Source organism: Bufo gargarizans, chromosome 3 (assembly GCF_014858855.1).
Source record: "Bufo gargarizans isolate SCDJY-AF-19 chromosome 3, ASM1485885v1, whole genome shotgun sequence".
Lineage (NCBI taxonomy): Eukaryota > Metazoa > Chordata > Amphibia > Anura > Bufonidae > Bufo > Bufo gargarizans.
In genome coordinates, this window is record NC_058082.1 from 602,932,215 (window position 1) to 602,947,849 (window position 15,635).

The 15,635-nt window shown below is 44.4% G+C and overlaps 1 protein-coding gene across 1 annotated transcript in view; it reads right to left on the minus strand.

The window, feature by feature from the left end:
* EPHA6 (EPH receptor A6) overlaps nt 1–15,635 on the minus strand; it is a 983,829-nt gene that overhangs the window by 271,576 nt on the left and 696,618 nt on the right. The gene's annotated exons all lie outside the window — the stretch shown is intronic.

Consider the following 15,635-nt stretch of genomic DNA (forward strand, 5'->3'; position numbering starts at 1 on the left):
AAAAAAGTGTCACACATCTGGTATCGCCGTACTCAGGAGAAGTTGGGGAATGTGTTTTGGGGTGCCATTTTACATATACCCATGCTGGGTGAGAGAAATATCTTGGCAAAAGACAACTTTTCCTATTTTTTTATACAAAGTTGGCATTTGACCAAGATATTTTTCTCACCCAGCATGGGTATATGTAAAATGACACCCCAAAACACATTCCCCAACTTCTCCTGAGTACGGCGATACCAGATGTGTGACACTTTTTTGCAGCCTAGATGCGCAAAGGGGCCCAAATTCCTTTTAGGAGGGCATTTTTAGACATTTGGATCCCAGACTTCTCACACTTTCGGGCCCCTAAAAAGCCAGGGCAGTATAAATACCCCACATGTGACCCCACTTTGGAAAGAAGACACCCCAAGGTATTCAATGAGGGGCCTAGCGAGTTCCTAGAAATTTTTTATTTTTTGCATAAGTTAGCGGAAATAGATTTTTTTGGTTTTTTTCTCACAAAGTCTCACTTTCCGCTAACTTAGGACAAAAATTTAAATCTTTCATGGACTCAATATGCCCCTCACGGAATACCTTGGGGTGTCTTCTTTCCGAAATGGGGTCACATGTGGGGTATTTATACTGCCCTGGCTTTTTAGGGGCCCTAAAGCGTGAGAAGAAGTCTGGAATATAAATGTCTAAAAATGTTTACGCATTTGGATTCCGTGAGGGGTATGGTGAGTTCATGGGAGATTTTATTTTTTGACACAAGTTAGTAGAATATGAGACTTAGTAAGAAAAAACAAAAACAAAAACAAACAAAAAATTTCTGCTAACTTGTGCCAAAAAAAATGTCTGAATGGAGCCTTACAGGGGGGGGTGATCAATGACAGGGGGGGTGATCAATGACAGGGGGGTGATCAATGACAGGGGGGTGATCAATGACAGGGGGGTAATCACCCATATAGACTCCCGGATCACCCCCCTGTCATTGATCACGCCCCTAGTAAGGCTCCATTCAGACGTCCGTATAATTTTTACGGATCCATGGATCGGATCCGCAAAACACATGCGGACGTCTGAATGGAGCCTTACAGGGGGGTTATCAATGACAGGGGGTGATCAGGGTGATCACCCCCCTGTCACTGATCACCCCCCCTGTAAGGCTCCATTCAGACATCCGCATGATTTTTTACGGATCCATGGATACATGGATCGGATCCACAAAACACATGCGGACGTCTGAATGGAGCCTTACAGGGGGGTTATCAATGACAGGGGGTGATCAGGGTGATCACCCCCCTGTCACTGATCACCCCCCCTGTAAGGCTCCATTCAGACATCCGCATGATTTTTTACGGATCCATGGATACATGGATCGGATCCACAAAACACATGCGGACGTCTGAATGGAGCCTTACAGGGGGGTTATCAATGACAGGGGGTGATCAGGGTGATCAGGGTGATCACCCCCCTGTCACTGATCACCCCCCCTGTAAGGCTCCATTCAGACATCCGCATGATTTTTTACGGATCCATGGATACATGGATCGGATCCACAAAACACATGCGGACGTCTGAATGGAGCCTTACAGGGGGGTTATCAATGACAGGGGGTGATCAGGGTGATCACCCCCCTGTCACTGATCACCCCCCTGTAAGGCTCTATTCAGACATCCGCATGATTTTTTACGGATCCATGGATACATGGATCGGATCCACAAAACACATGCGGACGTCTGAATGGAGCCTTACAGGGGGGTTATCAATGACATGGGGTGATCAGGGTGATCAGGGTGATCACCCCCTGTCACTGATCACCCCCCCTGTAAGGCTCCATTCAGACATCCGCATGATTTTTTACGGATCCATGGATACATGGATCGGATCCACAAAACACATGCGGACGTCTGAATGGAGCCTTACAGGGGGGTTATCAATGACAGGGGGTGATCAGGGTGATCAGGGTGATCACCCCCCTGTCACTGATCACCCCCCCTGTAAGGCTCCATTCAGACATCCGCATGATTTTTTACGGATCCATGGATACATGGATAGGATCCACAAAACACATGCGGACGTCTGAATGGAGCCTTACAGGGGGGTTATCAATGACAGGGGGTGATCAGGGTGATCAGGGTGATCACCCCCCTGTCACTGATCACCCCCCCTGTAAGGCTCCATTCAGACATCCGCATGATTTTTTACGGATCCATGGATACATGGATCGGATCCACAAAACACATGCGGACGTCTGAATGGAGCCTTACAGGGGGGTGATCACGGAGTGTATATGGGTGATCACCCGCCTGTCATTGATCACCCCCTGTAAGGCTCCATTCAGACGTCCGCATGTGTTTTGCGGATCCGATCCATGTATCCATGGATCCGTAAAAATCATGCGGACGTCTGAATGGAGCCTTACAGGGGGGTGATCAATGACAGGGGGGTGATCAATGACAGGGGGTGATCAGGGAGTGTATATGGGTGATCACCCGCCTGTCATTGATCACCCCCCTGTAAGGCTCCATTTAGACGTCCGTATGCGTTTTGCGGATCCAATCCATGTATCCATGGATCCGTAAAGATCATGCGGACGTCTGAATAGAGCCTTACAGGGGGGTGATCAATGACAGGGGGGTGATCAATGACAGGGGGTGATCAGGGAGTGTATATGGGTGATCACCCGCCTGTCATTGATCACCCCCCTTTAAGGCTCCATTTAGACGTCCGTATGCGTTTTGCGGATCCGATCCATGTATCCGTGGATCCGTAAAAATCATACGGACGTCTGAACGGAGCCTGACAGGGGGGTGATCAATGACAGGGCGGTGATCAATGACAGGGGGGTGATCAGGTAGTTTATATGGGGTGATCATGGGTGATCAGGGGTTTATAAGGGGTTAATAAGTGACGGGGGGGGGGTGTAGTGTAGTGTAGTGTAGTGTGGTGTTTGGTGCGACTGTACTGACCTACCTGAGTCCTCTGGTGGTCGATCCTAACAAAAGGGACCACCAGAGGACCAGGTAGGAGGTATATTAGACGCTGTTATGAAAACAGCGTCTAATATACCTGTTAGGGGTTAAAAAATTCGGATCTCCAGCCTGCCAGCGAACGATCGCCGCTGGCATGCTGCAGATCCACTCGCTTAACTTCCGTTCCTGTGAGCGCGCGCGCCTGTGTGCGCGCGCTCACAGGAAATCTCGCGTCTCGCGAGATGACGCATATATGCGTGACTGTGCGCCAGCCTGCCACCTCCGGAACGCACATGTGCGTTAGGCGGTCCGGAGGTGGTTAAATCCCTCTGTTCAGGCAGGGCCAGACAATTCTGTCTCCGCATTGTAACTAACTGTTAATAATCACTTAAGATGAAATGATTTGACATATCTGGCTGCTTCTTGTAATGATGCATTTGATTCTATTGTGAATTATCAAGGCGGCACAAATTGTGTTCTAGAAAAAAAAAATCCTTGAAGAAAACACTTTGCACCATTTATTTCTCCTGTACTGCTCTGCTTTTATTGAGACCTATATCGTCTGTAGGAGGTGTGATCTCCTACTCAGAAACCATTAACACCAATAAATATTAAAGGGGCTTCATAGTACTTAGGTATTGATGAATCAGGATAGGTCATCAATATCAGACTGGTGGGGGGTCCAAAAACCTGCATCATCACAATCACCTATCACCGTCACTGATAACTATACAGTTTGAAGGTAGATCATCAATATATACGGTAAGTCCTGGAACATCTTTTATTCTTTAACGGGACATTTAGAAGGAGGGAAGGGGAGAATCCTAGTGTTTAAGGCTGGGTTTACGCCAGACGTTTTTATTGCGTTTTATGAGCAATAAAATGCAATTGTGAAACCTACATCAGAAAAAAATTGCATGTTTCTTTATTAGAATTTTTTTTTCAACAGATGAAAGCATCACCAGATGGTTACAGTGGTTTCTAGTGATCAAGAACCCCCTGTGTAAAACCCAGGATACACATTTGAATTGATTAGAGTTGGTTACACAATGCATGTTTTGTTTTGTTTTTTGTTTTTTAAACATTCATTTTGTTTTAGTTTTTTTTTTAAGCAAAAAACATTGCAGGGAGATGTTATATGCTGTCCAGGCAATATGAAATTATAAAACATCCTACAAACCCAGTAGTGGCATTAAGACAGTTTCTTTGGGTTTTTTGCTCTCTGTTAGGGTCCATTCACACGTCCTGTTTTTTTTCATCCTGAAAAACGGTCCGTTTTTTGCGGATCCGTTGTTCCTGAAAATGTTTCCGTATGTCATCCGTTTTTTGCGGATCCGCAAAAAACGGAAACATGTATACATTTCAATAATCAAATAAAGTTGTTTGGATTTCTTTGAAAAAAAATTGAAAAAAAATAAAAAAAAAAAATATTTGTTATGTGTTTCCAGGAACGGAATCCGCAAAAAACGGATGACATACGGAATGACATCCGAATGTCATCCGTTTTTTGCGGATCCATTGACTTTGTATTGTACCAGGATCCGATTTTTCAGGACAAGAATAGGACATGTTTTATATTTAAACGGACATGCGGAACTGTCCGATTTTTTTCCAGGACCCATTGAAAATGAATGGGTCCAGATCTGGTCCTGATCTGTTCCTGAAAAAACGGAACAGATCAGGAAAGAAAAAACGGACGTGTGAATGGACCCTTACAGCATTGTCTAAGTTGGACGTTTTTTCAGGTCATTTTTCCGTAGACTACAAAAAAAAGTCAGAAAAAACTTTATGAGACTGAAAACGCCACCCCAAAAACACTTTAAAAAAAAGACACAACTATGTAGCCCTGTCTCTGGATGAAAGTAGTGTATAAGAAATAATGGTGGTGGAATAGTCGTACAATAAATAATAATATATTATTTTAAGATCAAACCCACATAACATAGTGTGACCAGAGACATCTAAACAGGTGGTCACCAGACAAAGTGCATTAAAACAAGTCAATTAGATCAACTTAAAGAGGACCTGTCACCGCTCCTGACATACCTGTTTTCATAGCTTCATGCATTCCCCATGTAATAACAATTCTGGAACCTCTACTCTTATGACTCTATGTTGTGCCATTCCTTTATTATTCCTGTGAGAAGTTACGAATGAATTGCAGTAAGGGCACAGAGGGGTGTTAACCAGTTGGGGGGGGGGGGGGTGTACCTGTACAGTCTGACAATGGCAGCGCTGACTGGATAGAGTCAGACTGTGCAGGTACATACCCCCAACTGGTAGATCCCCTCTGTACCCTTATTGCAGACTGCTAGCAATCCATTAATTAATTCTAGTAGAAATAATAAAGGAATGGTACAACATAGAGCCATAAGAGTAGAGGCTCCAGAATTGGTATTACATGGGGGGTGCATGTAGCTATTAATCAGGTATGTCAGGAGTGGTGAAAGGTCCACTGTAAGTTGATCTAATTGACTTGTTTTAATGCACTTGTGACCACCTGTTTAGATGTCTCTGGTCACACTATGTTATGTGGGTTTGATCTTAAAATAATATATTATTTATTGTATGACAATTTCACCACCATTATTTCTTATACACTCTACTTTCATCCAAAAACAGGGCTAATTTACTGGTTTGCCTCAAGTGTGGCATGTGACCCATGAACACCTGGTGGTCCTCTGACAAGAGGGGGGCGGTTATCTCACCACATGGACAACTAACTGCCAGGTGTATTTGGCATGAGGCCAACTGATATACGTGCTGAGGTTTGGAGCTGGGCCTGTTATTGTACCTATACAGAAATCGACCTAAACTGACCTTGGACCCTAATATAAGTCCATTCATGCATCTTTGTCTGTGATTATATGTGACATCATGCCGTAGCGCCCCCCTCCCCTTAATATCTTCTATTTATCAGATTTATCTGAATAGGATCATGCAAGAGTGATTGCTGGGAATCGTTGCATTCACTAACAGTGCACTATGTATCTATAGGTGGATATACATGTCATGATCAGGAATCATTGTATTCAAGGACATCCACCGATTGGTGTACTGTATGCGTCACTAGGACATCATCAGATGGAGTCTAGATAATTTTAGTTATACCTACCCGGTGATGATCCCACAACGTGGGGGAAACGCGTCGGGGTATTATTCTAATTGTAGACCCTTTTTCATCAACAGGGTAATTTTGTGTGTCTTGGAGTGTTATCTGTATAATGTACGGTGTACCTAACTGGCTATAATTAGCAGTCCAAGGGTTGTATACACAGTCTATTAATAGACCCCTTTATTAACAGGGTCTTTTTTATGTGTGTCTTTGTCGTCAATATTGTATGTATCTTTGTTTAACTGTCTACCATACAGCACCTATAGAATTTATTATTAACCCCTTTATCCAGTAATATCAGTTGATGAGGGTCAGGCCAGGGATAGTCCAGTCTAGTTTCGAGGACAGGGAGTCCCCACCATCAGGGGGTGTCCCTGGGCTGAGTAAGACCAGGGTGAGAGAATAGGGATATCATTCCCTCATCCCCTAGTCTCTTCTTTTTTGTCTCGGTGCGGTTGGTGACAGACTATCTGAGTTTACTCTCAGTAAGTGTTGTCCGTAATTGATTCAATTTTTAACAAGTATTATTAAAATGAATGAGTGTTAATGGGTTAAATATTGCTGGAAGCCGTTGACCCATGAACACCCTTTGAGAGTTAAAGGGCTATTCCGGTATGTACAAGTTATCTCCTATCTGCAGGATCTGGCAACCGCATATGTGAATGTACCATCACGGTATTATATACAATGTGAATGAAACAGATACAGTGTCTGATATTGATGTTACGGGGGTCGTCCCACAAAAAATATTCTAAAGTTTTTAAACCAGCAACTAGATCTGAATACTTTTGTAATTGCATGTAATTAAAAAGTATGTATATCCACAGAGTTATTCAATAAAATGTATCTGTATAGCGCCACCTGCTGTTTCTTATTTCTTTGACCTGCTCACTGAGAAGGCCGCACATGCTCAGCTTCATCCTTCAACTGCCTCCTGAGCTGTGATAGGGAGAGCTGAGACACACCCTCTGAGCTGTGATAGGGAGAGCTGAGACACGCCTCCTGAGCTGCAGCAGAAGAGACACTCCCCTTTGGGCTGTCAGCTTGATATAAATCGAGCAATGAATGGGGAGAACTCTGGATACATGTGAAGTACAGGGCTGGTTCTATGTTTATTAGAAGGAGACTGTCATGTACTACATGATGTCTGATTTTTTTTTACCTTATTCATGGGATAACCTCTTTAACTAGAATCATATTTCAAGACTTTTTAAGGGGTTGTAAATTTACTTACCTACAGATGGCAACCAGGAGGCCATTTTATTTCTTTGGTATAGAGCTACACACCTTTCCAAAGAAGTATTGTGAAGGGGATTCAGAAGGGGATTCTAACAAATGCCCAAAGATTTGATGCACACAAATGTGACAAAATTGCTTAGCACAGTGATCCCTTGCACAAACGTGTGAAGGACCTACACAGGTCAGATCACATGACCACATGTGTGCAGGTCCTGAGGGCAGAGCAGTGAGGAGGCTCCAGAGAAGAAAAATACAATCAGAGAAGATGTCACATGTGAGCCACTGAGTTTATAGAGGAGAAGTTAATTCGCCTGACATGTTTGATTTCTAAATATTTGTATTCAATAAAAAGTATACAGGAAGTCTCTGTTTACCCAGGCCTAATAGACAACTAGACATTATCATTCCCCTTGTAAAAAAGATGTGTCCCTACACAGTATGATACTGTGAGCTCTTTGACAAGGGGAATGGTAACACCAAGATGTCAAAGTTAACACGGAAATGTTGTGGTGATCGTATACATGTTGTGGCAGGGGGCGCCAGCAGGAAGGCAGCCCAGGGCCCTAATCACCCATCGACTGAGTTATTTTTTTGTTACTTTTGGTCCAAAAGTCTATGCTGATTCATTTATTAATTAATTTTTGCGGACCGTATGCGGAAACATTCACTTCAATGGATCCGCAAAAACAACGGAAGGTACTCCGTGTGCATTCCGTTTCCGTATTTCCATATTTTCGTTCCGCAAAAAAAGTAGTGCATGTCCTCTTATTGCAAATCATGGTCCGAGGCCCCATTCAAGTCAATGGGTCCGCAAAAAATACGGAATGCACACGGAACACATCCGTATGTCATCCGTATTTTGCGGATCATACTGTAGAAATGCTATGCCCAGCCCATATTGCTCATGTGTTTGGTGATTAATAAGTTACTTTTTCTGTTTCCGATCCGCAAAAATGGATCGCATACAGAAACCATAGGGATATGTTTTGTGGAATAAAGGAATGGAATAGGACTTAAATCGGAGAAAAAAACTCAGATACGGAACAACAGATCCATGAAAAACAGACCACAAAACAACAAAGGTCGTGTGCATGAGCCCTAAATCTCACTGATCACTCTGGGCTAGAGTCCTATTTACATACATAATGTAGCCCTGTTCCAGAATTTCATCAAAATGTCATGGACGATTTGGTAGATGCTATTAAAAGAGATCTATGCAGTGATGGATCTTCTTTAATTAACAGAACAGTTTCTTTTTTTAGCAACCTGGGACTATTAGTCTGGTAAAAGTTACCTCTGTTGAAAGCAGATTCCAAAGATGGTGACTGATAAAACGACTTGTTCGTACTGCTGTGTGCAACTCTTAGGCCCCTTTCACACGGGCGAGTTTCCCGTGCGGGTGCGATGCGTGCGGTGAACGCATTGCACCCGCACTGAATCCTGACCCATTCATTTCTATGGGGCTGTGCACATGAGCAGTGATTTTCACGCATCACTTGTGCGTTGAGTGTGCGATTTTCACACGACGCAGGCCCCATAGAAGTGAATGGGGTGCGTTAAAATCGCATAGCATCCGCAAGCAAGTGCGGATGCGGTGCGATTTTCACGCACGGTTGCTAGGAGACGATCGGGATGGAGACCCGATCATTATTATTTTCCCTTATAATATGGTTATAAGGGAAAATAATAGCATTCTGAATACAGAATGCATAGTACAATAGCGCTGGAGGGGTTAAAAATAATAATAATAATAATTTAACTCACCTTAGTCCACTTGATCGCGAAGCCCGGCATCTCTTTCTGTAGCCTTTGTTGAAAAGGACCTGTAGTGAGCATTAAATACAGGTAAAGGACCTTTGATGACGTCAGATCACATGCTCCATCACCACGGTGATGGACCATGTGATTGGAGCATGTGATCTGACGTCACCACAGGTCATTTAGCCCACAGCTAGTAAAGAAGAGACCGGGAACTACGCGATCAAGAGGAGAAGGTGAGTTAACTTTTTTATTTTTTTTAACCCCTCCAGCACTATTATTCTATGCATTCTGTATTCAGAATGCTATTATTTTCCCTTATAACCATGTTATAAGGGGAAATAATACAATCTTCAGAACATCAATCCCAAGCCCGAACTTCTGTGAAGAAGTTTGGGTTTGGGTACCAAACATGCGCGATTTTTCTCACGCGAGTGCAAAACGCATTACAATGTTTTGCACTCGCACGAAAAAATCGCGCATTTTCCCGCAACGCACCCGCCTCTTATCCGGGCAAAAAAATTGACGCCCGTGTGAAAGAGGCCTTAGGGCTGTTTCACACGAGCGGATGCCATGCGGGTAATCCGCTGCCTGAAAGAGAGCCAAGCTCCGTTCCGGACAGCAGAGACACGGAGAATTAACATGATTGATAATGTTCTTTGCCTCTCTGTAATCTTTTTACTACAAAATCACAGTGACAACTTTATCTCAGAGAGGCACAGAGCATTATCAATCATGTTAATTCTCCGTGTCTCTGCTGTCCAGAGCGCGGCTTGGCTCTCTTTCATGCAGCGGATTACCCGCATGGCATCCGCTCGTGTGAAAGAGCCCTTAAGCTAATATTAAACGTGTAGATAATTGTACAGATCATCTCTAACAAGCATTTGTATGAACCCTCGTTAGCGATGATCTGGCAGTGTAATACTGCTGCCGATTAGTCACAGTTGCGGGTGTCAGATCGTTGCGTGTAATCACGGTCTTCCGCAGGCAAATAATGATTCAATATGGGAACGAGAGATGGCATTAGTGATCGCTCCTCCCCATACAGTGGAGGAGATTGATGCATGTAATAGCAGCGGTCTCCTCCACTGACGAGCAGGTGATTGCCAGGAACTAACGCTTCCTTCTCGACAATCACCTGGATGATCTACTCATATAATAAAAACTTTAGGATGACTCTTGTCTCTATGTATGCAGCTTATTCTGTGAGATGCATTTTTACATAGAAAAGTACCAGCAAACACAGCTATATACAAAGCCATAGGACCTGGCTAACACGTAACAATCAGTGGGTGTGGAACCACTGTGTTAACCAACCTGTTTGACTTTGGGCTAAACCTAAGAGAGTTATCCTGGCAGTCCCCTGGTATGTGTCTTTTAACCCCTACACTGAGATCTGGACTTCAGAGACACCCCAAGGTTGCTACCTCCTGATGTGGTCCCTGTGTGGTTGACAGCTGACCCCTGGTGGTAAGGAGACACCAAGGGATCAGGCAAAACTTGTATTCAGTAACAGGGCAGGGCAGTCAGAGTTCATGCAAATCCATAAACATTTATGGGCAGGCGGCTCAGAGTCATTATGGTGATCAGGCATTTGTCAGGTCAGGCAGCAGTGAGTCAAAATCTGGGAATCAAGCAGAAGTCAGTACATGGCAGACAAGTGGATTATAACTTCCATTGCAGGATCTAGCAAGCTAGTAAATCTATTGCTCAGGCAGTAAGGGTGGGTTCACACTATTGTTAGTGATTCCGTTACGGCTTTCCGTTATAACATGGTTATAATGGAAAATAACGGAATGCCCAGACAGAATGCAAAATGGAAGCTTGCTTTCCATCCTAATAGAGGTCTATGGGAAAGCATAACAGATCCGCCTGGGTCCCGTTATGCAAGACAGAAAAGAAAGTCCTGTTGACAGGACTTTGTTTTCCGTCTTGCATAATGGGACCCAGACGGATCCGTTTTGATTCCTATAGACTTCTATTAGGACAGAAAGCAAATAGAATGCCTTTTTAAAGGCTTCCGTTTTGCATTCGGTCATAATACAAGTCTATTGGCAGAAGAACGGATCCGTCCTTCCGTCTTATGGATTCCGTAATTTTTCATTACAACCATGTTATAACGGAAACCCTAACACTAGTGTGAACCCACCCTAAGACAAACAGCACAGCATACTGTATATAGCAGAGTTGATTAACACATTAGAAGCCACAGAACCAAAGTAGGGTTAACCCTTGCAGTACTGCAGAATAAGGTTAAGTTCAGTGAAGACTATCACAACACATTGTCCGGGGCAACAGACCAGCTACAGACATAGCTACAGTGGAGTGGTGCCCAAAGTAGCGTGGCAGCGGTAGGCATGGACTCCCAATGTTAGGCACCTAGCTGTCCGGTCTACTGAACCTTGGTTGTTTTCCAACCTAAGATATTCATGGCTTATTGCAAGGGTATGCCAAGGATCCAACTGCAGGGACCTCACCTATCCTATGGATGAAGGGGCTAGAGCCACTTTGCTTTATCAGACATGGAAGTGATCCCAAACAAGTGTCTGGTTTTGCACACTGGCCCATTCTTCATTCTAGGAATTGTTATAGGTCCCAAGGTTTGGACATTGCTTATAGTGGGAACTTGTAATACTGTATGTGTATTGTCAAAATGATAGAACCATTTGAGCTGTTATCAGACCATTTATGAGGTTTTATGATGCAAACCTTTTTTTTCTGTCAACAACACTTATGTGTTAAAGGTCAAAAAAGACTGATGTCCTGGAGATAGATTATTGGAATACTGATCAGGTTTCGGACAAATTCTGAACGCGCCAACAGAGGAAGACGAACGTGTCCTTCAACAACCTTTCAATAGCCTTTTTTACTGATTGGCTATTTTTGGTTAATCATGCTTATATGGTAGGAAATTAACACTGGTCATAGAAAAAGAATGGTCGTAAGAGATGTTCTTCATGAAGAGAAGCAGCAGGTTGCAGAGCGTATGCCTACACATCGCAACCTGGAATTTCAGCATTTGATTAGTTGCTTATTTTTGTCTGATGAGATTATGCATCAATGTAAGAAACACTTCATCTCCAATTACATAATTACCCTCTTCCCCTTTGCTATAATAAATTGCATTCCATTTGCTAAGTAGGTGGCAACTCCCCCTCATATCAAGTTGAAGGAACAGTACAGCCCCCTCCACCAAATCTATGACCCCCCCACCAAAAGAAAACGTTAGCAAAGCACCACTGTGTATGCGTCTGTGAGAGAATTCATGATCAAAGTAGAGCTGAACACTGATTATGTAATGGACCGACCCCACTCTCACATATTTTTATAAAAATCATGTTTTCTTCTGCTCCTCTTAGTATTAGAGGTGCCGCCCTATAGTTGGTGCTACTTGAAGGACACACTGCCCTAAACCCCATGAGGATAACTACCAGGGTACCAGACATACTGTAGCAGCTGCTATGGCGCCTCATGATTCAACCCGAGGAGGCCCGTCACCCGTACACAGGTAAGGCGCAGTTAGTGGTGTAATTACAGATGGTGGAATGGGGGAGAAGAAAACTGAATATGGCCTCATTATTTATGTTACAGTATGTGTTGCATTAGGGCTCATTCACATGACCGTATGAATAGGTCCACATCCGTTCCTCAATATTGCAAAACGTGTGCAGATCCATTCATTTCAATGGGGTCGCAAAACATGCAGACAGCACAACGTGTGCTCTCCGCATCCGTTGTTCCGTTCTGCGGCCCCGCCAAATCTATAGAGCATGTCCTGTTCTTGACCACAATCGCGGACAAGAAGAGGCATTTCTATAGTGGGCCACCCGTTTCATTCTGCAAATTGCGGAACGCACACGGGCGGCATCCATGTTTTGTGAATCTCCCATTTGGGAACCGCAAAAAGCTTTGTGACACCATCGTTTCATATCATTATTTGTTTCTTTCCAGAAATGATATTTCATGTGCTCTAATACAATCGTGTGCCATATGCCTGTACTGCGACTGCGCTATGTGGATTAGGCGCGTGCTGTGACATCACTTACTTTATTATTCTCGCACTGTGACATCTGTGTGCATTACTGTTGTGCCATGATAACACTGTGCCATTTCTGTACTGGCATAACAGTGTGCATTATAGCTGTACTGTGACATCATTTTCTGTAATATTTCTTTAATGTGACATCACTCTGTGCATTACATCAGTACTGTGACATTACAGTGTGCATTACTCTGTGCATTACATCAGTACTGTGACATTACAGTGTGCACTATTCCTGTGCTGACATCACTCTGTGCATTACATCAGTACTGTGACATTACAGTGTGCACTATTCCTGTGCTGACAGTACTCTGTGCATTTTCCATGCATTATGACATCGTAGTTTGCATAATTCCTGTACTGTGACATCACTGTGTGGATATCTCCATATTGCAAGATCACTGTTGTATAATTCCTGGGCTGCAACCTCACTGAGTAGGTTATACTTGTATCATGTTATAACTGCAAGATGTACCTCTCTGCTGTGACATCACTATATATATATAATCCCTGCAATTTATCTCCTATCTACAGGACGGGGGATAAGTACCTGATTGGCGGAGGATTGACCACTGGGGCCCCCACTGATTACTAAAATGCGGACCTGTGTTCCCACATTTGAACGGAGTGCCAGACAAGCATGCACACTGCCACTTCCTTCAACTCTATGGGGCTGCCAGAGACGGCCGAGTGCTTGGACTAAGAGTAGAATGTATTGGCACAGTGCGCATGTGTAACCCAGTAACATTGGGTTCTAGTGACCAGCGGAGGCCCCAGTGGTTGGACCCCTGCCGATCAGACACTCAGCCACTATCCGGTGGATAAGGGATAATTTCTTGTAATAGGACAACCCCTTTAGTTATTTCCTAAAGGTATATTCCCATCTGAGACAATGGGGGAATATCGCTAGCATTTGCCCCCATTGTCTGAGGTGCGGGTCCCAGGGGTAGGAGAACAGAGCGGGGAAGGTGGTGGCTGGATGACCCCGGGTTTTCAGGGTTCCGGACACCAAAAAGTGGGAGCGCATCACGAATGAAGGGCGGCTGGGCATGCGTAGTGTGCCTTCCATAACTTTCATGGGGCTCCATGAACCTATCAGACAATGGGGGCATATCCTAGTGATCACAGTGTGATCCGAATTTCAGGATAAATACGATTTGCCGCGAAGCAGAATTTCCTTGTGCTTTGTGGTAGTGGATTGATTTAACCTTAAATAGTGTAAAAAAAAATCATACTTACCTCCTCCATTTGCTCGCGACGGGCCGGTATTCTGCCAGATCTCTATACCTTGCGAAAAGTCTATACTGGAAGTGACGCGGCCGCACAGGAATCAGATGGAGGAGGGTGTCCACTGGCTTACCAGAGAATCATTGCAGCGCCGCGATAGAAGTACTTTGTGCACCGCGTGTGCGCACTTAGGGGTATAGAGATTTTGCAGCTACTTTGTATACCCTGGGCAGATGTACAGCAGTGATGGAGAGGCTGGCACAGGGGACCTCTGGGGCACTCTCTGTATAGGGACCAGGCCTGATGGTAGATGAGGTGCCCTGGATGTTGAAGGTGTTTAATGTGCCGGTGGCAAGATCCCTTTAAATTTGTGACGCCAGTGCCGGTAACGGTGGCACACCGATTTATGATAGGAATTATTGAGGAACACAATGTTGTGGTGAACCAAAACTTCCTTTTACTGGAAACAGTTAAAGAGGACCTTTCACCAGAATAAAACTTCTAAACTAACTATACAAACATGTGGAGTGGCGCCCAGGGACCCCCCTGCACTTACTGTCATACCTGGGCGCCGCTCCGTTCTCCCGTTATTGCCTCCGGTTTCTTCATAGTTAGGCTCCAGCCAGAGGAACCTGCCGGCGCCTCCTTCTCCCATGCTGCAGCGCTGGCCAATCGCAGCGCTCAGCTCATAGCCTGAGAGAGAAAAAAGCCTCTCAGGCTATGAGCTGAGCACTGTGATTGGCCAGCGCTACAGAATAGGAGAAGGAGGTGCCGGTAGGTTCCCCTGGGCGGAGCCTAACTATGAAGATACCGGAGGCAATAACAGGAGAACGGAGCGGCGCCCAGGTATAACAGTAAGTGCAGGGGGGTCCCTGGGCGCCGCTCTACATGTCTGTATAGTTAGTTTAGAAGTTTTATTCTGGTGAAAGGTCCTCTTTAACTATTTACAGTCTTTTGGAAAAGTTCCATATGTCAGCAGCAGTCACAAGCAGGCTTATACAAATGGCATGCACACTGTTCTTGCAAGATACTCAGAGGGTTAAACACTTACAGATCAGACTGCACTTTTCCTCAGAATCCTGTCTGTCTTTATCCCAAGGCCCGTATGCCCTATTGCTGGCTTTATCCCTGGTAAAGGAAAACTTCCTCAGGTATATATATATATATCCTTGCTTTAAGTAAAATCCTTCTGCCTTTCAGCTCTCAGGTTGTCTGGAAACACTTTTGCTCTGTTCTGCACTGGTTATAGGAACTTCAGGTTTCTCAGGAGGTAAACCCTTCTCCTGGTGGCAGCTTCTGA